Consider the following 24,757-nt stretch of genomic DNA (forward strand, 5'->3'; position numbering starts at 1 on the left):
GTTTAGAAAAACGTTGATTTTATTCCTGCACTTTCCGTTATTAGGTTATTAGGTCCGTCATGTCGATCGTAACAAAACCAAAGTCGTCTTGGTTCCAACAGTCGGAGCAAAATTTAGAAAACTGATTGTAATTCATGTCAGCCCCCACGTAATCATCATGTGCATGTTTTAAATTCGTATGGTCTTGACGAAACAAGCAAATGAAATTAGCATTATCGCGTAGCAGTTGTTTCGGAACCTTGGAAAACGTTTGTGCCAGGTAAAAACAATCTAATCCTTTGTGACGACCTCGTGTGAAAAAATTACGAATCTCACTTTGATTTTCAGGATCATGTCGTCGAACATGATAACGGAATTAACGAGACAATCGTCCAGTGGAATGATTTCGGAAGAGAACGTACTAATGCCCAGTCCCTCGTACAAATGAAGTTATCCGGCTTTCGGAATCTCGTAGTAATGTAAATTATTGTTGAAGACATAAAAAGTATTGCCAACTTCATCATCGTATTTCGTCCAAATGCTGTTCAGGTGAACGATCAACAGACCGTTGAGTTTGGATAGTAATGAATTATCTGTCGTCGTGTGGCGTACACTTTCCATGTTGGTTCGCTTTCTGAAACCAAATAAATCCATCGGCATTTTCACGTTATTTAATACATTAAAAAAATTCACTGACGTCTCATAATTTGAGTTTTCTTATCGGGTAAAAATACGCTGTATTTCTCATTAAGTAACAAGCGCTTGTTGTTGCAATTACGTGTTATGCGATGGATGAGGTAGAAAAAAAAAAGTTGCAAGTTGGACTTAATGACTTAATGACTTCCGCCTGGAGGCATGAGTGAAGATCGTTCGTTACCTCTATTTCTTCTTTCCCCCCAGATGTTTCAAGCACGCAGAACAGAAAAGAGAGAGAGAGAGACATCATGGCAAAGCGGTTAGCGTCTATTGAGGACTCACATGGTACATTTATCACTGGTATTCCAATGTCCCCACTCGCGTGTATGAACTTGACAATCAAGTACATTTAATTTATTGTCCGTACCATCCAATGCTAGCTTGATCACACGTGTTGTATACCGTTTGTGAGAAGTATTCACAATGTGATGATCGGTGCCTAGCTTTGTTTTTTTAAACAGGCATTCTTTGTAATCTTCTATGGTGAATCTGCCTGTGCTAGTTTTCCCCACCCCTTTTGCTTTCTTGATCTCTTTCTTATCCGCAATCTTCACGCAGTACATTTTTGCCCGAAGTCCTGCAAATTCACTGATGTAATTACCGGCCGCCTCGTCTTTGAACATTCCTATGGTCATTTTATTTTCTGACGAATGCAAGGGTTGGCCTGATGGTAAGTTGCTAAAATCAAAAAGATGCTTCATCGAAGTCAGATCATGATGAAGGTCTTGTGTTTGGATTAGAAACACAAAGCTATCGGTGTCGATGTAGCAAATTTGAATGTTATCGCCATACAATGGTTGGATTTGATCGTAGTAAGATTCATACATGTGTAATTTGGAGAGTTCAAGAACGGTGGCACTTATAGCAATCGGCTTATTGAGCTTCACTTCCTTCTTGTTACGTTCAACGAGTATTAAATTCTCATCGAAAATGGTGAATGTTTTGAAGTATGGGGAAGCAGCAATTTTCTCAAATTTATTCACATCCGTAACTAATGTTCCATCGATGTACTTGCGCACATTCTCCATTGTTTTGCTGTAAATGGCATTGTTAAACAACTTGTAAAGGTCTTTGTCGCAGAGGTTGTAGATTACACTCGACGCTTAGGGTTCTCAGCAATATACGGCTCCAAATATTTGCTGTGTCTGAACTTCAAACCTCTATGTATTTTCTTGAGCTGCAAACCATGATTCAGATAGAATTAAAGTAACCTGTAGTGGAGAATGTAATTTCGTTTGTTCTTCAAGCTTAATACGAGTTTTGGCTGCGATCCTCCAGGCGGTTTTTCTTTTACTGGAGCCATTGCCAATCCTTGATGTTTATTATGGAGAGTTTCGGGATAATCAAGGTCGACTTCCAAGAAACAGCCCCATTCGTTATTTTCGGTCCAGTTGAGAAAATCCTTGGAGGAGAGTTCCTCTTCGTCCATCCATTGATAGTCACTGATGGGAAGACACTGCGACATTGAATGGCCGTATAAATTATTCACATCCCAGTAGACAATGTAGGTGTCAGGTTTTGATGCATCGTAACCAAGAGAATAAGGATTATTTGCAACAGCATGGCGACGTGGACATTGGACAATGCCACCGCGTACTGCATTCTTAAGAAATACATATTGGTCCTTGTTCGTTGTTCGTGATGAGGTCCAGCGCTACATTGGTGTATTTCAACATGGACTCCCATGTCAGTCCCGGTGTCGTAGAAAAATGTGCTGGGTCCAACTTGTAGATTGCAATACATCTGTTCCGAAACGATTTGAAAATGTCCAGAAGGGTGACATCCAGTTTGTGGTACAGGTCGTGATAGTCCCGAAAAGTTTGACAGTTGAAGGCCGACCACACTCTACGGGCATGCTGATAATCATCTTCAGAGCAAACGTCCTCGGTGAGATGAGAATAAAATGCAGTACGCGGTGGCAGTTCGGTCTCGTCGAATTTGTTGAAATCATTGATGTATTCATAAGGGTAGACGCCCTTACGTTTCCAAAGATTCAAATTGTCGTCTCCAAAACATTGTTTCGTGGCCACAAGATCTTCGTCGCTAAGTTGAGCTGCGAGGGTGGCCAGGTTGGAAGACAGGAAATTGTAAGAGTCCAGGATTCGCACTTTGTCCGTGTTCGAAAGAAATCCACACCCTTACAGCAATATACTTTTTGATAGTTCTCGGAATGATCTTGATGCGATTCGTAATGTTGTAGAGCTCTTTGATGAACAGATGTGTATCGTATTTCTCTGTATAATGGAGATACACAGCAATAAATCGCGCTTCCTTGATTTTGAGATTGCACACGTTACAAATGATGCACAAAAATTTAGAAGTTTGATGGTTGTGAAATCCTGGTTGCACTCCTCGCATCTTGTTGCGATGTCATGTGTATGTCGTTGTTCCGTTGTGAGTGGCGGTGGAAAAACGTAAGGACCTTTAAGTCAAGGTGCAATTTCTTTGGCACATTCTGCTATTTTTTTGACAAAGTTTTTCTCAGCATCGGGTCCACAATACGTAATAACTTCATTTAACTTTTCCCCGTAAATGGCAAAACTGCAAGGTTCGTGGTGAAAAATTGGTATTGTGTTTGAGATAGTGGGGTCAGGGTCACACGAGTCTAACGGAACTTGAAAACTTTCAAAATCAGCAAAAAGAACAATAGGATGGGGGAGAAGAGCCTGATAAATTTGAAATGTCATCTTGCTTCCGGGTTCCGGCATGACATCTTTTGGTTCTGCATGCATGGAACTGAAACACTTGTGTTGTCCCATTTTTCCCCCGTGAAAAATTCTCAAGCACAGATCGCAAATTTCAATCTTGTTCTTATCCTTGCTGACTTGTCTTCCCACTAGGCGTGAAAACTTGCGAATTAAACTGTAAAGGTCATCTATGAGAAGAAGTCTGATTACTCTATTTTGGCTTTTTGCAGGTCTGAGAACACAAATGTCTCCACAATCGTCAACCCCGAACACGGAAATATCAATGTTTTGTCCCTTTTCTTCTTTATACTGTTTTATAAATATGTCGATGTCATTCAAACCCACTGGATATGAAATTCCCTTTATCACTTTTTTGAATCTCCTCTCGTATCCGGTGTAGTTGGACAGACGTTGGGGGTTATTATTGTTGGCTGGGTGTAATGCTGCGATGACAGACCATAAGAAACTCTTCTTATCTTTACTTTCTATGTTCAGCACTGCTTTGCTTTTTTTTCTAATGGCTGGGGCAGCGCTACCCCCTAGCGCTTTGAAATTGCATACTATGAGCTGTAACATGTGGTCGCGGCCGCAAAGACTCCAACCGCTTCCGCGTCCTTCAAAATCCTCTTGTTTTCTTCCCAGATGGTCGAATAGACGCGTCACAATTTCGTCAAGATCGTGGAGATTACCCTGATGTAAGCCTTCACATCCTACATAAAAACTGAAACTGCTTGTCTTGGACGAGACGACTTTCTCGTACATAAGAGTTAACACAAGATGAATTTTGATTGCGGTGTTAATAATAGAATCGCATAATTTGTCAACGACAAGAGATTTCAAATTATCCAAGAACGTGCCGGAATCACATTTTTCATGTGGTGAAGATTTATAGGTCATGGTACGGGCACTTTTATTCAAAGCAGTGCCTTCATGCGCATCGATACGAGATTTCTTTGCTGGGAGGGCATCAACACTTTCATCTGCCGGTAGGCGGCATCTCTTCTTATGCTTAGGCATGTTCAGCTTGGAAATCAACTTCCCACAGTTGCGACATGGTACATGTTTGCAAGCACCAGAGAGTCCGGGTTGCGACTCCATTCTGTATCTATGTTATTTTTAGATATCCAAAGCATTGATTTTTTGGGGGGCGACGGGGAAAAGCCCTGAAACAGGAGGGAAAAAATCAAAAGCTGAACGTGCACGCGAACAGTTGTAAAAAAATATAGAGCAAAAAATATGCTTCATCTTCAAAAACGCGAAAAAAGAGTCACGTTTCGAAAAAATAATAATAACAAAAAATAACTTACCTTTAAAAACTTGTAGCACAAAAAATAAGAGCCGCTGCACAAAAAAACTTATATTATAAAATAACTATAAGAACTATCGCGATGAATGTTCACAATGATACTGCTACATAAAACAGGAAACTTTTCCGTTATATGTTCCCTCAGCCCCACACGTGTTGCCCTGGCACTATGGATAATGTTACTTCCTTTCTTTTCAGCAAGACCGTTATTGACACAATTGGCCTTTTCAGCTAGACAGTTGACAATACTACTTTCTTCTTCTTTTTTCAGCAAGTCCCGTTGACCGATCCACCCATGTGTGTATGATGCTCTGGCACAAATGACCTTCTATTATGATATCTGCAACTTCCATGATAGTAATGATATTTTCCTCTTTTAACAACTAATCGTTTAACATGCAAATTATTTCGTGTTAATGTTGGCGTTCGGTTATAAACGCTAAAAAAAATCCGTTTACGAAGAGCTAAAAATTTGGCAAATTCTGGAGAAATTTGGCATTCGGAAGGTTTTTGCATAGAGGGTGTAAGATTGCAGGTTTGCGTATTCCAGCTAAAAACTGTGGCTCCCTTCGAATCTACGGAAATAGTTGAGGTATCGATTTGTAAAAGATAGATGTGTTTGATCTCCATTAATTTACCTCCGATCAACAAACCGAAAAAACTTTGCTGCAATACATATTGACGAATTTGACTCCGTACACTAACTAATGTTATAAAGTAAATTGAAGGTAACACAAGGTAAATAGTATCTGCTTCTGTCACACCGTTTAAGGGTGCATTGGTTGCAGAGGTGTAAATTTTCGAGCAGTTAATTGTTTTTTGTAATATTCGTAAAAAGATCTTTCATTGTCACACTAACGATAATACGGAATTTTTTTAGGGCTAAAAAAATGTTTCAGGCTGTATGTTGTGTGAGTGTATCCTAGAATCAAATTATTTTGAATTGTTTTACAACACGGTGGTGTGGGTGCGTTGATAGCCGGATATTCTAACCATTTATTCGCGTTTCTCACCATCGGGACCCAAGTACATTTTTCGTAGCTTTTCGTGTCGAGAACGATTGGCATGATTGTGTTGTTGAAATCAGATTTGAAGATATGTTTGGCAACAAGATGAAAATATAATTTATAATGTATAACGAACACACAAAAATGGATTTTTGATAAATATAAAAAATTGCTCTTGAAGATTTTTATAATCTGCAAAAGATTGTCGATAGAAAAAAATAGAACTTAATATATTATTCGGTGGTGGGTATGTGAGTGCCGATTTTGTTACGTGCGTTAAAGCGAAAGGCATGGCTGGTCCGAATTTACCAACTAAAAAAAATAATTAAAACATTTAATGAATTACTGTGGATTATATCGGTTCTCGAAAATTATGGAATTGTCGTTGATCTGAAAGTGAACATTTATTTTCCTCAACCTGCATATATTGACGGTGGGGTACTTTTACAACGATGTATTCTGGAAGCTTCCATACAAAATACGGTGAATTTAGAGAATATGAATTTTCAATTTGTCAGTTTCAATGATCATCTGAGTACTGAATATGTGATCGAAAGTTCTTCTTAAAGAAATGTTCCGAAAATAAGAGTTGCAAACATTAGAGGTTTACAAAAGGTCACGATATGCAAAAAAACATGAGGGAAAAGCAGCAAACATATTTTTAGGTTTACAAAGCTCACGATATAGAAACATGGACGACACAGGTTCCAGCTTTGTAACTTTCTAAAACATGTGTACCTGAAAGTACGTTTTTGACACTCACTTTTCAGAGCCTTTTTTCCGCTCTTTTACTTCGTTACTGCAATAAAACAGTCGAGAAACGTAGAGAGAAAGTGAGTTCGTGCAGTAAAATGACAGGGTTTTGAAGGGTCCAAGTTGAAGTTGATCTCAAATGAAGGTTTGTGTACTACTACCCTGTTAAACAACAAGAAAAGAAAATATGGCTGTGAAGGTCAAATATACACTAAACACATTTCGATTACACACTCCATTGAAATGCCCACGCAGAAATCAGCGTGGTCAACCCAAAGAAAACTACAGCAAGGTGGAGATACATATTGACCCTCGTATGCAGAATGATTTCCTTAAGCTTCCATCATTTGGCATTTTGTATTTGAGTTTTAATAACATTGGGGAACATTCCTGTAAAATATCATCTCTGTAGTATTTAATTCCGGTTTGGAAAAACATTTTCGCTAATTCCACCAATTATTGACTGATCTGCGTAAGATTTCCCCAAGCTTCCATCATTTTGCCTTTTGATAAGAGTTTTAATATTAAAACATTACTACAAAAATCTTCTCTATAGTATTAAATTCCGGCTTGGAGCAAAATTTTCAGTAATTTCACCAATCATTGACTGATCCTCGTACAAGATTATTTATCCAAGCTTCTATCTTTTAGCATTTTGGATTTGAGTTCAGTTGTCCTAATATTCCAGCAAAAAATCTTTTCTTTAGTATTTAATTCGAGCAAAATTTTAGCTAATTCCACCCTACTACCTATCGTATTTCAAATTTGATGTGATAAGTGAAAATCGGAAGCAAAACTACAGTGCAACGAGTTTTAAAAATGTATTCAGGATAACAAAAATTGAACAAATTGACATACATCTTTAAACAATTATTACTTCTGGATATTTTTCCCAAATATAATATCAGCAATTTTATGGTTCCCAAGGACGTGCGTTTTCATGATTCTCGGAATTATCTATGGTGATGTAATGTGTTTTATCTTGCCAAAAAAGTAAACATAGTGATAAAATTCCGAAAAACGGTTTAACAAGAATTTCGGAATAACCCAAATTCACTTATCTTCGGGTCAGGTGGGCGAATAATAATCCAATTACTCATCAGCACACAGTCCAAGGCTTACCTACCTATTGTTGACTTCCCTACCACGCGAGCCACCAAGGGGGCGTGGAGATCTGCAGCCAGACTATGGGGACGGGTGGTCAGCCCGACCGACCCCCAGCCGTTGTAGGACTTCGCGACCGGATTACGCTCACTCACTCGGAGCTCCCCAATTTCCTCACGATGGTGGGTTGCAACCGGCCCTATACGTAGGCCGAATAAATTCCGACCAGAGCCGGATTCGAACCTACGCCGTCCCGCAGCGAACGATCTCAAGACGAGTGAACGCCTTAACCCGCTCGGCTGGCTACGGAGGAGGACCAGCTGGGCGAATGGTTCGCTTAAATTTTTAAAGCATGTAATAAATTGTAAAGTTAGGTTTCACTGTATCGATGTCACTGGAAGATAACAATAGCCGAGTTCTCAGGTAAGAAAGAAATAATTTTCTCAATTTCAATATCATCTTTTCTAATTCTTGTGAGGTTGATATATTTTTCCCTTGCTTCGTTTACGAATAGAAGCTTATCATTTATGTGGAATTGCGTTGGACACATGTAGGAATTCTGAACAAACTTTAGCCTAGAGAGGTCTCATCTAAAAGTCCCCCTTTCTGTACCCTGAATCCTTTGAAGAATAAACATCACAATTCAGAGTTTTCAAACAGTTGAACGGGAACAATGCATAGAGTGCATCTTTTAATTATTGCCAAGTCCTCTTGTTCTTTGAATACTGGTAGCTTTGTAAATGATACCAGATCAAGTAATTAAGAACAATGGTTAAATTAGTATGTATTGCTCGTCACATAAATCGACGAAAATTATTACCATATTAATTGTTGCAAGTTGTGTTTTGGGAAAACAAGCATAACCTTCGATTTTATATACACCTTCAGCTGCCAGTACCGTGCACCACCACAACTAAGGCATGTATTGATAATTTAAAACTGCAGTGTAGTATATTTTCTATATGAGTACAACACTTATACATTTGGTAAGTTAATTGAAAAATATAGAGTATAAAATAGCGAAATTGGATCAAATTCCTTCACTATACCATGGAAACTCAGATAAAAATCTAGTGGCTACATATATATCAGCGAGGAGATCATAAGATTGTTAAACAATATTGTAAATTATTGTCTGGCAATGATCTAAGTTTGTTTTAATTGATTTTGTTTATTTTACATCCCGTCTCTGGCATGTTTGGCTAATTGCGAGAATGGGTGGTGATAAGTTCAGATAGACGACTTTACCACTAACAAATCAGGAAGGCCCTTGTGTGTTCAATGTTAGCATGCGTGGCATATTGGGGATATTTACTATATAATCAGGGAAGTTATCAAGTATACGTTTTCAAACCCCAAATGTTAGCAGCATGTCTTTCTTTCTTGAGGCAACCGTAGTTAGGAAATACTTGATTTATGGGAAATTCCACGAAAATGTCAATCTTTAGACCAAAAATTCAAAACCTTTATACATAAAAATGAAGATGATATCATGCGAGAGTTATACTTGTAGTTAATGGAACATGCCGTTGTTTCATTAAAAAAAGCGGTTGGTAGTTAGATGGACCATTTTGCAAGGTACATGGAATTATTCGTTGATTCTGCATCTTAAAGATCCTGTCAGATCCGCCCTAGATCGTACTTGGTTCGATGGGTCTATTGAGCCTCGGCTTCACGCTCAGTATCTCTTCGGGGCTTGAGTCTCCTCGGCTCAAAGTTCGTTTTAATCCGGCTGCTTCAGTCCCCGATGTAAGGTCCCTCGTAATTCTGGGTCAAAGGTTCTCAATCTACTTATAGATCTTGACCAAGATTCTACAAGCAATCGACAATCCTTCTTCCCACTAGGTTCTGTCGATATCCAGTTAAGTATCCAAGTTCCTATTCTCTTTTCAACCTCTGACCAGAGAACCGAAAATTAATCCGTGACCACAGAATAAGAAAAGGTGTACCCTAACCAGGGTCACAAACGTTGACTACCAACAGTCTATCGGCCGATCCCGAATTCCGGTATATCTTAACACAATCACAACCCTGTCAATTATATCTCCTGACCAGGAGCATAGAACAGAGAGAACATAAGCCTTCTGACCAGAAGAGCTAAGTAACTGTCCTAAGGTAATCCCAGAATGAACTAATTCCTAATAACCAAGTGGAACTAAACGCAGTAGTTCGAGCGTTGAAAGAAAAGACGGTTATACGAGTTCTGTATTTATAAGAAGTTCGAATACAAACGCCACGGGCCACCGAGCTTCGCTGCTTATATAGCATTTCTCGGTGCCGTGAAGGATTTACCAACTTTTATCTTAACACCAATTTTACATTACAATAAAATACAAATTAATAAAATATCAATGAGGAACATAATTAGCTACATGTAAAAATTACTATTTTTACCCTTTTGTGAATAACATATATGCAATATAATTTTAATTGTTACACTCAGTATTTAATTTGACCAGGGAGTATGGCTTCTTCCAACTCCCCTCTCTCCCTGCAACGGCCACGCGATATGACAACAAAGAAAAATAAAGAAAATTTACAACGTCAAAATCTTAAGCAAAAATTATTTATATACACGTTTTGTCTTGCGCGGGCATAACTTTCTTTTACCTTAACGTAACTAAATTCTAAATACACTGTCTTGCAGTAAAAGAATAAGGGATTATTATGATATTAGTCTAATTATTGTCCGCCAAGGTACACGACAGATATAGCGTGGGAAAGACAGCCTAATCTTTCGTCTTTTCCCTATGACAACGTTTTCATAAGGTTGAGTCTGCCTTGCTCTTACACAATAGCGTTAGCTTTCTTGCATTGTTGTCACCGATAATAAACTTCCAGCTCGGCTTGCTGGCAGAAAGAAACGAACTCTTGGAACTTATATTTAACATCAGGATGTATAGTTTATATACGAGGTCTGTTCCACATTCCTTGGTAATTAACCACTAACATATAAAATTATAAGAACAAAACAAAGAAAACTATTAAGTTCATATACATATTTGTAACGTGGACACTGCTACACGTTACAATCCCTAAACTTGTTATGGCAAGAAGGAACTAATATAGTAGTAGGGTAGGATTAACATGCCCAGAAGAACAAATTTACCTCTGTTGCCAAGGATATTTCGGCTTAGAGGAATAATCCCTGTCTACAGAAACCACACATGAGAGGGGCATATCCATGGCCGACTGGAGAGTAGGTTGGGTCTAACATAAAAGAGTTCTTTCAATTCCGTCTAACCAATTGAATTAGTACTTTAAAAACAAAAATTAAAGTTACCTTTTCATTTAAAACAATGGAAAATTGACATATTGCAAATCATGTTTTACAACATGATATGTACAAGTAAAGTTAAAATAATTCGTTTTGGAAATATCGTTACCATGACTTGAGTGTCGGTCAATGGAAACAGCATGACGTGGAATGTCTTCATTTATTTCGGACTCTCGTACATACTCAGCCAGAACGACGAATACATGATTTTTCCACGTAGGTCAGATTAGAGCAATTTCTACCGTTCGCAGATAAGTGTTTAGTGCGCTTGTCTATCGTATATAGATAGCCAGAACTTAGAATTTTAGATTTCCCGAGCAAGCCACAAATAATCAAGATGATTTGCTACTTTTTACATAAAAATATATTGTGACAATGGAATGAACGTTTTTGGCAAATTATTTTGGTTGTAATGGAAAATGAACACAAGACTACTTTGATTTTGCAACATAGGTAATTATTATTATTTTTATCCAATTATTTTTTTATTCAAACTTTGCACAAATAACATATCTTGCAATGTCGTTTCTCCATCCGAATGTGGCGAACCGAAGTTGGTTGTTATTATATGAAATACTCTTCTGTTTGTGACGGGAATTGCAGCATGTGAAAAGGCGACGATGCATATCGCAAGCACGATACTTATCGTGGAGACAATATATAGCCGGCAAAATTAAATCTTGGAGACGCTCTTATATCTCCAACACTATACATATCACGCGGATTATATATGTCGCCAACACGATACATGTATACGATAGGATATACATATCCCCCACAAGATATATATCGTGCAGCCGATATATCGCTTTAATCACGATACGGAAAGAAATCGTATCGGGTGTGACGATATTTTCTTGACAATATATCGCGATATCTAATTTTATATATCGTCCATTACTAGTCTTTACTTAGAACAATGATGATATCGGCTTAGGAAGAGGTGCGGGGGACACGCTTTCCCTTGTTCCACTACGTTTGCTGAACGTTGCCACGAAACAATATCTGTCTTCCTGACTGCTCTCATAACACGGAAATGCCTTGGGAATTCCAACATCCTGTTACGATAAGACTCGGGATTGAGACAATCCCTTGTTTTCTAGTGCCTTGGTGTTTCAAAATGTTTGTCTGAAACAAATAACAAGCCCACGACATTTCACCAATCAGTCCTTCGATGTCAGATGTCTTCAACTATTGATACCCACAAGCGTAAGAATGATAAAATGTGGAGGAATCTGTCAAATACGACATCCGTTGCATTTGGATATTTCTAATTGAATGTTTGTGTGAATATAAAGTGAAAGGTTTTTACAACTTTGTAATTTGCATACGTGTTTGTCAGAGGCGAGGCGTCAGGTCATCGGGAGATGCGGCGATGAGCAAGCAAAATTATAAAAATATTGCATTTTATATATTTTAGAGAAGAAGTAAAAATAATAAGTCAGAATACTCGCATATTTGTGCGAAGTAAGCCAAGGGACAGCATGAAACAGCTCGAAATACGTAAGAGATTCGCTAACCTTAGCGCATAGAAATGAGGCCCCAGTACTACCCCTCGCGCCGAACCCTCCCACCAAGTTTCCTATTGAAAGCAATGGTGTTCGTCGGCCCAGCTCATAGCAGAATGGGGCGAATCTCTCAGGTCTCTGCCGAACGCTTCCGAACAGGCAGACAGGTCCAACGACCTGTACTTTCCCCCACTCTTGAAAATCTGGGTCATAACAGGCCCTTTTTTCAACCCCATCCCCATGTTATCAACACGGCAGGGTTTGTCTGGAGTTTTCAAGATTCTTCTGAGTGTCCAGTGGTGTGCTCAAGGAGGGTGGTGAGGATCATAATTCTGCTCAATATTCTTTGAAAAAAAAGAAGAAAGAAAATACAGGGAAAGATGGCAAAATGAGGACTTCAGGAATAACTACTAAAAAAGTACACGTCACCCCCCTCCCCCTCTTCGGAAATCCTGGGCACACCACTCGAATGTCTGCTATTTTCACTTGTTAAGAGGAAAAGCACACATTGAACGATATGAATTTGTTTTTCATTATCAAAACAACAATTGTCGGCGAACCATAAAGGTTCCTCTTACCTTTAAACGCGACAATTGAGGTGTTTGCATTTCAGTTTCCATCATAATTAATAATTCTCGTCGTATGGGATAGAATTATGTGTCTTTTGTAGTCGTAAGGTCTGTGGTATGAGCTTTTACATTGAATTGGCAATGACCTTGGCGTTTGTCGCAGAGTAATATTGTGCCCCCTCCCCTCCTCCGTTGAAAGATCGGCACTGATGTTTGGCAAATCTTGAGATGACTACGTAAAAATGTCACTCTTCGCCACTGGTGTTTGAGTCTTTTGGACAGGGCAGGAATAATACTGATATGACAGCAGTTGCTAAGATTGAAAACTTTTTTTCCATTTCCTTGGAGCGTTCGAATGATCCAGCATCCAATTGATCAAATAGTGTATATTTTAAATTTTTGTTGTAGGAACGATGTGGCAGTTGTTTTGAAATTATTAAAATTAAGATTTCTTTTCTCCTGTAGCTGTAGGCTTTATTTTATACCGAGCCATCCAAATAGTGGGAAACAAATTTCCACATTAACAAGCTTCAATCATGTATGAAACATGTCATATTTTTAATTCAGATTTGCAAGATGTAAAATGCAATTAAATTCCACTTGTATTCAAAAAAGGAAAAGGTCTACATATATTTTGTGTAAATAAGGAACACACAAAGTTAATCTCACTTTACCTTACATTTATATCAGAGCAATTACTTCCAAAAAGGTGCATTTTATTTACTCCTCCTCGGTGCTGTAATCCACAATTTTTTCAAAGGCTATAGTTAGTTTCTAATTATAATCTAATTTAATACAATTCATCTTATGTAATAATAAGAAATTCTCTTTATAATTTAAATATACGCTAAGTTTCATGAAACGCTGAGTGGAGACCCATTTTCCATTAATTTTGGAACATGGTTCTGTTAAATATAGGGATGGAATAACTTAACTGCTACAAAAATGTCATTTATGATAGAATGCAATTGCTGATATGTCCATAATTGGCAAGACAGATGTATATTACAATATAGAGACGACATTTTTAAAACAAGAAATATGAAACGCATAGTTAGAGCTTAAGAATACCGTACAGTATGTTATCGTATTATAGTTTCTTGTTGATACTGCCTTAATGCATTTTCAGTTTGTATGCTGTTATAACTTTAATATACTGCTAATAATACTAAAAATGAAAAACACTGAACAATATAGTCTTCTTCTGGAACAGCGCGAACACAATACAAAGTTCCCTTTAATACATCACTACACTTATCACTAGAAAGTATTGCAGAAATTCTTGGATTTGCGTCAACTTGGTTTTGCAACCATATCTTCAAATGTATCTGAGGCATAACCTGATCACCTGCTGGGGCTTCTCGAGATAGGCCCCGATATCTTATGATATTTGTGGGGGGGGGGGGGGTGCAAACATAAGTAAAGCACCAATACACATGTCGTTCCATTTGCAGGTAAAGGGGGGGGCAATATTTTTTTTCGGTAGTGGGGACCTAAGAATATACACACTTGAGTTATAATTGAAAACTTGTAATTATTATTAACTAAAAACTTAAAACACAAACATATACTGTACATCACGGTACATTGAACTATATTTTGATTATAGTCTATGTATAATTACAAGACATAATACCTCACATGTTACTTACGGTTGAGGATTTGATTTTCACATTCTGTTTATAATATTTATTTTTAAAATCCTTTATTGCAGTGTTCTCTCTCTCTCTCTCTTTCTTTCTCTTTCTCTCTCACTCTCTCTCTCTCACACACGCACACACCCACGCACCCACGCACACAAACAAACAAACACACACACACGCAGCAGTGTATTTTTTCGAATATTGGTTATGCATCGTGTAAATATACGAGAACACTTCAACTTCCAGCCACAGAAATGCACTATCAAGTATCGTGAACACGTTTACAGGTATTAATAAAAAAAATCACAAATCTTGATTATACATTGCCATATTTCAAGACAGAATATTTTCGACTTTTGTACAACATTCAACGAAATACTTCATGATCTCTCTAGTGCCAATATTATACAGTTTTTTTTCCCATATGAGCTTGACACAGTGCCTCGTTGCAAAGCACTGAAATTACATTGTGTTGCAAGAAGCAGGCAACGTAAAAAATAAGCGCACTAGTTTCCCTATTATATAAATAGTTCTCTTGCCCAGTGCTTGAAGTCTGTGTGTGTGGGGGGGGGGGGGATGTCCAGGAGGATTGTATTCGCCCAGCTAAAAAAAAAAGTAGCAAAGCATCCCTCCAGCTGTTTCATTGCATCATGTTAAAGCATAGTATCTTCCCCCAACTAACTTCAAGGCATCTTCAGCATCTTGTGTCCCATCAAACATCAAAGCTAACCGTCCACTATGAACAACTTCCTTGCAAATTTCAAGAATTTTTAAGATTTCATTCTGTTTATCATGTCATGTTCAGGAAGTTTTATTCGATCGTTTACTGAGTTCGTCTTCATTTTGATTCCTTTCTGATCCGAGTTTCATCAATTCCTTTTGGCACTCTTTACTGTTGTCTCTTTCGAATGCAAATGATAGCCAAAACATACCAAATGCTACCTCCTCAGAGGTTTCATCAGGTGAGGAGACCGATGAATCCACAATAGACAGCGGCAGTGAAAATTAAAAGTAACTTACGTTAGTGCGGAAAGCAAAGAAGTTGGCCAATTATTGATGAACTGTTGCTCTCTTTTCAGACGTTTCTCCGCGTCCCAGTGGGCGTCAAACTTAAAGGACCCCGCACACTAAGACGCTGGGAAACACGAAAAAATCCTGCAACAGAACTTCTGATGTCTGCTTCCATTGAAATCTAATGTTGTAACGCTTACGACAGGGGAACATGCGGAACCCAGGCACGGAATTTCCGGCTAGAAGTCTGCAGGTTATCTTGAGGGTTATGGCCCACCGAGACGCCGGAAGCGAAACTGTTCCGTTTTGTTTCCGCGCTTACGGCGTCTCAGTGCGCGGGGTCATTTAGGTGTCAGGTTTTGTGCTCCTGCTACGGGACGCGCTGATTCAGGTCTCCTGGAGGAACCGTAACATTTTTTCGCCTGAGATTTCTGCCTGTGTATGGGACGGTGGTGACCCACCATCGTGAGGATATTGGGGAGCTAAGAATGAGTAGTGAAACCCGGTAGCGGAAACATACAACACCGACTGGGAGGTTCGTCGTGCTTACCACGTAACTGGTTGGATGATCGCCCATCTCTGTTGAGACATGTTGGACTGAAGTCGGCAGTCTGTAGGTAGGTTCTGGCTCTCAAGGGCTATTGCCCACAACAGCAATAAATTAACTTCTCTGTGTGCAACCCTTAGTTTGGTTCTCATAGAGGAAGGATGGAAGGATCAAAAAGCTACTCTTCAGTTTGATTTTTTTCTCTTCAGACCTGAGTGTTATCATAAGGATGGCGACATGTACACGGTGTAAAAAAATATCCGTGATAATATAGTAGGTGTCGCCCGATTACCTTCATTGTCCAAATATATTTTTTCCTTAGTACAATCTAGCCTATCTGAAAGACTTCTTGTCAACAGGAAGAGCGTCTATTGGAAAACAAAAGGAATAGGGAGATAAAGCGCCCAAATAAAGCCTATAAAAATTTTCTTTCGGCAGTACGTCATTCCCCATTTGCTGGAGAAATATGTTTTATCAGTCAGTAAGTTCGACAATTTTATCGGCAGATGTCCAAAACGAGAATGGCTCTGACGCTTCTCTGTAAGTATCTTGTCATAAACTCACTTCACAGCTTATTCTCATGCAAGGGATGTTGATAAGCAATAGGCCCTTATTCTAGTATATCTAAGGTTTTAGAATTCGATGTTTATCGCAGAAAGTTTACAGATGCACATCTTTTCTTATGTAAGGTTAAAATATTTGTAAAGGATGGAGTTACACACCGATACCGGGGCTTGAACATTGTAACAATTAAACGTTGTTCTAAGTATTGATTAATAATAATTACCAGTGGCGCAACAGCCCGTGAGGGCCAGGGTCTACCTACCGACTGTCGGCCTCACTCCCACCTTCTGAGGGAGATCATCCAACAAGTTACGGGATGAAATGTGGTCAGCAAGGCGAACCCCATGTCGATGTATGTTTGTTTCCATTACCGGTTTAAGCTAGTTATTCCTAACTGTCCAATTTCCTCACGATGGTGAGTGGACACCGGTCCCATACACAGGCCGAAATCGCAGGGTAAAAATTGTTACGCTATCCCCCCCCAGGAGACTCGAACCTGCGAGTGTCCCGTTCCCGAAGCCTATAGCATGGCGGCTTAGACCGCACGGCCACGATGCGGGCATTGATTGAATGAAAATTCTACTTCAATTATAAACATCAATATTCAAAAATTACATCATAATATGAAAATACCAGTTATGGAATGACGAAATACCTTATCTGTTAATCAATATTGCCATGTGCAAAACTAGGTGAATACTCCATAGTATCTAGCAATTGAAGATATCTTACCTCAAAAGTTGCAATTCACACTGACCTGGTTGAATCATCATAATCGCTCTCGTTGCAGTTCTTGGCTCTCGAAATAATCTTGCACTCGAATGCAATGGCGTACGTAGTACGTACCTGGAGATAGACGACGCCGAATACTGTTCATTTTTCGTGAAGCTGGAAAGCTCGTATGAAGTTTCTTTTACGTTTTATCTACTCACAGATAGAGTAATAGGGAAGAGGTGGGGACTGTACCGTTTAAAGTGGTATTTGAACCACTATAAGCTATGGAATGTGCTTCCATCGGGCATCACCCATTGGAAGATCCTACTTTAAACTGTAGGTCCAGTCCCAATTAGCCTTACTGTGCCCAAAGTGGACTTAAACACCAAATCAATAAATCAGTCAATCCATCGGACATCGTAACAGTGATCCCTAAATTACAAAACTACGACATTGCCACTACACCATCGGGGAGGGCATTGAAAATATCTCGCATGCTAATATGCTATCTCGCTCCATTTACACGTTCTCACTCACTTTAACACACAAGCTCAATACGATTTTAAAAACAAGAATAAATCGAAAATGCAAGTACATGGATATGTTTTCGGTTTTTAATTGTGAGGTTCCTAAAATAGTTACTGGTGGAGTTACCTTTCACCCTGGCACGTCAGGCACGTCATTTCCTGTAGCATACATACATAGACGCCTGGGGTACTCCTGTCCCCCATACCTTTTACTATCTTTCAGATATGACATGAACCGTGAATTATGCCGCGCATTCGTGCTGAGCGTTCGTTCTTAGTGTTTCTTCTAAGTAACGTAATATTGTAAAGTTAACATCAGTTGCATCAAAACCATCTTTCACAACCTACACAACTCCCAGAACACTAATTCACCTGAAAATGTCAAGTTTGATTGATTGATTGATTTGATAATGTTTTAAGTCCACTTTATGCACAGTAAGACTAATTGGGGCTGGACCTACACTTTAAATTTGTATCCGAACCACTAGGTGTACCTCTACAGGTTATCTAACCTGGGACCCCTTAATTAAAAGGCGACATATGCTACCACTACGCCATTGGGGAGGCTAAAAAATGCCATGGAAACAGAAAATAGAGAACAAGAGACTCCCTCTCCACCCCTCCCCCCGCCCCGCACCAAATTTATTTATATGACATAGAAAATAAATGAACTACGTTCGCTCAAATTGTTCACCTTAAAGAAAAGTCATTAATGAATCACACCTCTGCCTGTGTAACCATACAGTGTACTATCCGGAAGATTTTAACACCGTAAAAACATACTGAGACTCTAAACACAACAAAATGCACGTGAACTCCCGAAGAAGGAACGATCATAGTAGTCTGTAATCCTCAGATTGCCAACACACTCACCAATTCCAGACATCTAAAATGAACTGATATCTCTGAGATTTATCGTAAAAATATTAAACTTCCTCTCTAAAAGAGGTCCAGCTAGCAACCGCATCCCCTTTCCTATCTTCCTCCCAATATTAGCAACGGAGAGAAAGTGGAAGGTACTTTAAATTATGAAGACACTAAGCACCCAACATATACTATTTCTCAATGCCGGATCTACAAACCGCGAAACTCTGCAGTGCGGGGTGGGCCGGAGACAAGTAAGTCTTTAGCCGACCCCAGCCATTGACATAGTAGAGGGTTCGCGTATGTAAAAAAATAAACGTAGTTACTCAGGGGGCAGGAATGAATACAATATATACAGGTAAAGGTAAATTTAAGTTCCCTGTGCATATAGCACCGTGCCATGAACGCATATTTAGGGTATGTGGAGGAAGGGCCCCATATATTTTCCATGTCTAATATCTTGGAGGTAATTTGATCAACACCACGGTCCGGCAGCCTTTACTCCCCATCGGTTACCATTTGATTTGAGGCTGCTGTGAGCCCTGGAGTCGCATTATGTAGGAAGAAAACCAGATAAACCCCTATCTTAGATCACCCACCTCGGGTGTTCCGCGTGGTAGTCAGACTACAATCAAATCAGGCTAGAATTTTACGAGAAATGCAGTGGTGAAGGTTTCTTGAACATATTTTTAATCAGGAAAAAGTTACAACGTCATTATTGTAACAAATGTATAATTTTTCCGGTGTGAGAAAACATTGTCATATATATATATTACATCACCACGGGCGCTGTAACCGAGGGGCAGGGGGACTATCACTCAGTTTGAGTGTATATCTTGTGCTCGTGCACACCAATGTGGTTCCCACTAAGCCTAACCTGTTTCTACATGACCAATTGTACCCAGCCTAACTCCTTTACTTTTTATAGGATTAATCTTCAAGAATTACACACACACATACATATATATGTGTGTGTGTGGGTGTGTGTGTGTGTGTGTGTATGTGTGTGTGTGTGTGTATGGAGCATATCGCAGTTAGGTGTAAACGCAGCTCTAACTTGTTTGACTTCTGAAAATATGCCCTGAAATAACCCCGTACTGTAATCTTGTGCAACATTAAGACACAAAGACCAACACCGTTGTGTCTTCCATATTGTTGACTCTGTTATCCAACCGGAAGGAAGAGACCGTGATAAGTAATTCCTATTCAAACAAAGCAAATCACCCTGCACACACTTAATGACCCCTCGACTAATGTTTTACTACCAAGAATCTGCTGGAAGTAGTACGCCTCCCAGATGGCGCTGTGGTAGCATCGTCGCCTTGTAATTAAGAGGTTCCAGGTAAGATACCCAGTGGAGGCACATAGTGTTTCGGATCCCACTTTAACCTGTAGGTCCAGTCCCGATTAGCCTTACTATGCATAAAATGGACTTTAAACACAAACTCAATTAATCAGTAGCGAAGAGGCGAGAGAGAAAAAAATGCACGTGGTATGCGAAGCTCTCGCCCGGGATTAAAGTTGTTATCATTATTTAAGGTATTATATACGTATTTGACACCTCACTCGCAGTATCTTGTTCCGTGTGTGCCGTTTAAGGCGTCGGATAACGTTGTGGGGAGGGGATACGACTCCCTTTTTCTAACATGTCAGTGATATTTATACAAGTGCTGAATGTTACAAAACATAGCATTCCAGAGATCAATTGTTATCAACGGCATAGTACTAAACACGGTCTTCGAATTCACCCTAACCATTTTTGTTAACTTTTACATTTATTTACTAATTGTAACACTGTTAAGCCTTGTTTCCATGTTAATAAAACATTATAATTCTGACCAAGGCAAACTTTTGTAGTATAAAAAATATAAATAAAAACGTAACGTTTCCACCCTCTAACAGGGTCTTCTTCAGACAAATATTCGCAATGAAATTGGAAACGTTACGTTTTTATTTATATTTTTTATACTACAAAAGTTTGCCTTGGTAGCATTTTAATGTTTTATTTATTTACTATATCTCCATTGATTAAAGTTCACACTTTACCACCTAATGTTTGTTATATGTAATATACGATAGTAGATAGTAAAAAAGATAAAGGTAAAGTGCTCCCCTGTGCTTAGCACCAAGCACCAACCAAGGGTGGGGGTAACGTCCCACACTTTCTTGATCCGGTCGTGAGTAGGGTTGATGTGATCAATATCACGCCCCTGACCGCCTTCACCCCCCCCCCCCCCAGGGTTTCCTCCAGGTAGCCGTGTTATTCGACGATGGGTGGGAGCCGGGGCAGCTTCCAAAGTTATAAAAGTTCCCGGATTTGAACCGGCCTGGGATCAAACTCGGAACCTTTAGTATGGTAGTCAGACGCGTTACTGACAGAGCCATCGCTTGTATAGGTAGTACAATATTAAAATAAAATAACAACGCCTTGTCATACACTTTTAATATCTGTCAATGCCAGTATTAAACGTAAAGTTCTCCGTGCATACAGCATCGTGCCATAAAGGCACATTTAAGTGATATGGGGGTAGGGCCCCACACATTCTCGATCTCGTCCACTTAGGACGAAATGTGATCAGCACCACGCTCCGGTCGCTTTTGCCTCCCTTTCCTCTAGGGTTTCCCCCAGGTACGCATTGATTTGAGCCCAGGAGCCGCTTTATGCGGGGACAAGGCATGACCAATTCCGACCTTAAATCACCAACCCTGGGAATCGAATCCGGGTCTTCCGCGTGGCAGTCTGATGTCCTATAGACTAGACCACCACGGATTTAAACATTTTGCTGAGCTATTCCCGGCACGCAATTAACAAGAGAAGCACGTCACGTGTGAACTTATCAATTGCTATCAATATACTGTATCTCACCAATTGATTTTAATATTTTCATAGTAGGCAGTACGTATGTAGAAGTAATACTTATTCAGAATAAAAGTGACCGAAAATCCAAATCCCATATTGAGTAATTTCATCTTGAGTAAGTTGTCGTAAATCTGAAATATTCATTTAAAGATATCTATTGGAAATGTTTAAATAGACGACCATGTTGAATTCATAATTGATACATGTGTTCATATCTGGGATAACAACAATGGCCTACTTGTTTTTTGAGCACTCAATTAGCATACTGGTTCAATATTAGGTAAGAATAGGGTCATCCCATGTCACGTAACCTAAATTCAGAAATGGTCCCTTCAATTTTGACGAACCTTCTACAGGTTGTACATACGTATCCCATGGAGATCTGAAAATTCCATATAGATAAGTTGGTTGAGGCTCTAGTGCTATTTCTGTGAATGTTACTTTTTCAATGCTGAGGAAAATAAGAATGAATGCGCCATGAATTCGCCAAGAAAACTCTATCTGCTGAATAAATAACTTTAGATAGGCTGGCTTTTCTCCCCTTCATAGGCCATGGGCATGTCATGTAGTAAAGCTTTTTAAAGAGCTATGTCAGACATATATATCCCTTGGTCAAGAACTGATACCAGCCTATTTCGGCATCATTAGCACTCACATCTCGAATCAGAACACGGTGTTTTCTGGGCGCCCTGCACCATAAACGGTCTCTTCCTGGCGGTGTAAAATCAGCCAAATATGATTTACTTGATCTAACAATCCAAATAGCTTTGCATTACAGCTGAATTTCTCCCATAAAGCAAAAATTGGTTTACTCTAAATTTTGTACACAATTTTTTTTGTTGAATTTTTAGCAAATTTGTTGATTTTAGCTTAAAAAGGACAAGAATTGAAGATCTTGTTTAGAGTGTTTAAATTTTAAAAAAATAATATTGAAATCAGGTGATAAATAGCCATGAAAGAAGCGTTATAAATGTATAAATTCCCCCATTTTGAATCAAATATAGCGGCTAAGCGCCAAAATGCAACACACGTTTTATAGAGTGACGATAACATTGATCAAATTGGAACTGTCAGTTTTGAGATTTAGGTTTCTAAAAATAGTTTCAAATTTATAAATAAAATTTCGTCAAATTGAAGAGGATGGAGCAGGGACCATATCTGAATTTAGGCCACTTGACATGGAATGACCCAATAGTAATTTTAGTTTTCCTCGTGGATGGAAATATCGTGGCTCATCATACCAGATCTATACATGTTCCAGATCAAGAGCCAGCCGTAGGGAGGAATTGTTTTTGTACAGTTTATTACCAGTTAATAGGAAGGTGGTGCTTACAATTAAGGAAATAAAGTTATTTTTATCTGAATTTATAGATTACTGGAAAAATATTCTAAACTACGTATTATGTATAAAAGTGGCGTTCAAACATTTGAATCAAAAATAGTTAATATGCATTAGGTATTCGTTTATTTTTAGAATGGAATGTAGTCATTATGTGAAAATATAATTTTTATGTGAAACAATATGATTTCACCACAGTGTCAAAATTGAAAGAAGAGAAGGGAAATATTACGTGTGGAGAATATTATTGTACGGTCACAGACATTGTTGGGTCGTAAAATATTCCCTTGAAATTCAATGGAATTGTTATAAGCCAGAAGTGTGCGTGACTGTATGAAGTTACGAAAGGGACCCATTAAAAACTATTGTGATAAAAACACTTTCCAACACTACGGAAACAACTATTTGTACGTATAATTTCAATAAAAATAATTAGTATTGTATATCAGCGTAGTGTCCATCAAATTGCATGATAGATTGATTTGGTATATTTTACGTCGCTTCTCTGCTACATTTGGCTAATCGCGAACAAGATGAGGATGAGTTATGATATAACGAAATCAATGAAGCTTCACTTACAAGGAAACCCTTACCCAGACCCACATTCCAATCCAGGCTCTTTGGTGTCGTATCGCAGTGTTCTAACAATTCCGCCACGGAGATAATATATCTGCCAGTGTCATATATTGGTATTAGAACCACAAGAGTTGTAAGGTGCCATTTTGGTGTGAAAGCCCAAATTATGATACTTTTATTTGCCGACCTATTAGACGACATCCGTGTCTGAGTGGTCATCACAGAGCGCTGCAATGCCAGAATCCCTGCCTGTCGTCCGACAGAGTGGTTACGGACAGTCAAGTGTAAACCATTCGATTGCAGAAAACGCCGCGTTTGCATAAACAGCCGCCAGGCACTTTGAAAATTGTTTGAGGATATTTCAGGACACGGCCGCATATCCACCCCTCCCCAGAGAAATACACGCGGTGGCCTGGGAAATGTATGTCGGTGTATGAAATGACCAATTTGCTTCAATTGTTTTAGAAAACGCAACCACTTTGCCATCGTTCAGTCGCCGGATGAAAAGGATGTACAACTTAACCGAAATTTGTTTGATTTACTTCTATTGCTTTATGCCCGCGTTATGTACAGAAAGACTAATGTAATTATTATTTTATTAGCTTATTTAATTAATTAATTAAAGGAATTACGCAAACATATATTATCTTGTGATTAACAAAAACATCTCTTCATGGATCAGGACTGCACCTACGGTTTGAGTGATTCGAACCATTATGTGGATCCACCGGAAATCGAATCTAAGATTCCTTGAGTAAAGAACTTGAAGGAAAAATATGAAACGAAACAAATAGTTGATTATTGCTGTATGATTTGATTTACTTTAATTTACTTTGTCGCATGGCACTGGATAAAGTACAATTTTGATGATTTATTGAGTTTGTGTTTTAAGTCCACTTTATGCACCGTAAGGCTAATTGGGACTGGACCTAGAGTGTAAAGTGGGATACGAACCACTACGTGCCTCCACCGGGTATCAAACCCGGGACCTCTTGATTACAAGACGACGACACTGCTCCATCGGGGAGACCCACAATTTTGATGAGAATGCTCCGTTAGGATACAGTGCTGTAAAAAATTCTGGTTATTGGACAGATTCTAAATGTAAGCTTTCCTTTCATTTTAACTAGGAAATGTACCCGCCTATATGGCAATATGAACAAAATGTGAATAATTAAAATACAAAAGTTGCACTGGAATATCTTCAAGACGTACGGTACCATATT

At 38.9% G+C, this 24,757-nt stretch overlaps 1 protein-coding gene across 3 annotated transcripts in view; it reads left to right on the forward strand.

Moving 5' to 3' along the window:
• LOC145994348 (uncharacterized) overlaps nucleotides 1-24,757 on the forward strand; it is a 215,917-nt gene that overhangs the window by 107,571 nt on the left and 83,589 nt on the right. The window lies entirely within an intron of this gene.

This window comes from Lepisma saccharinum, chromosome 10, assembly GCF_977018435.1.
Source record: "Lepisma saccharinum chromosome 10, izLepSacc3.1, whole genome shotgun sequence".
NCBI lineage: Eukaryota > Metazoa > Arthropoda > Insecta > Zygentoma > Lepismatidae > Lepisma > Lepisma saccharinum.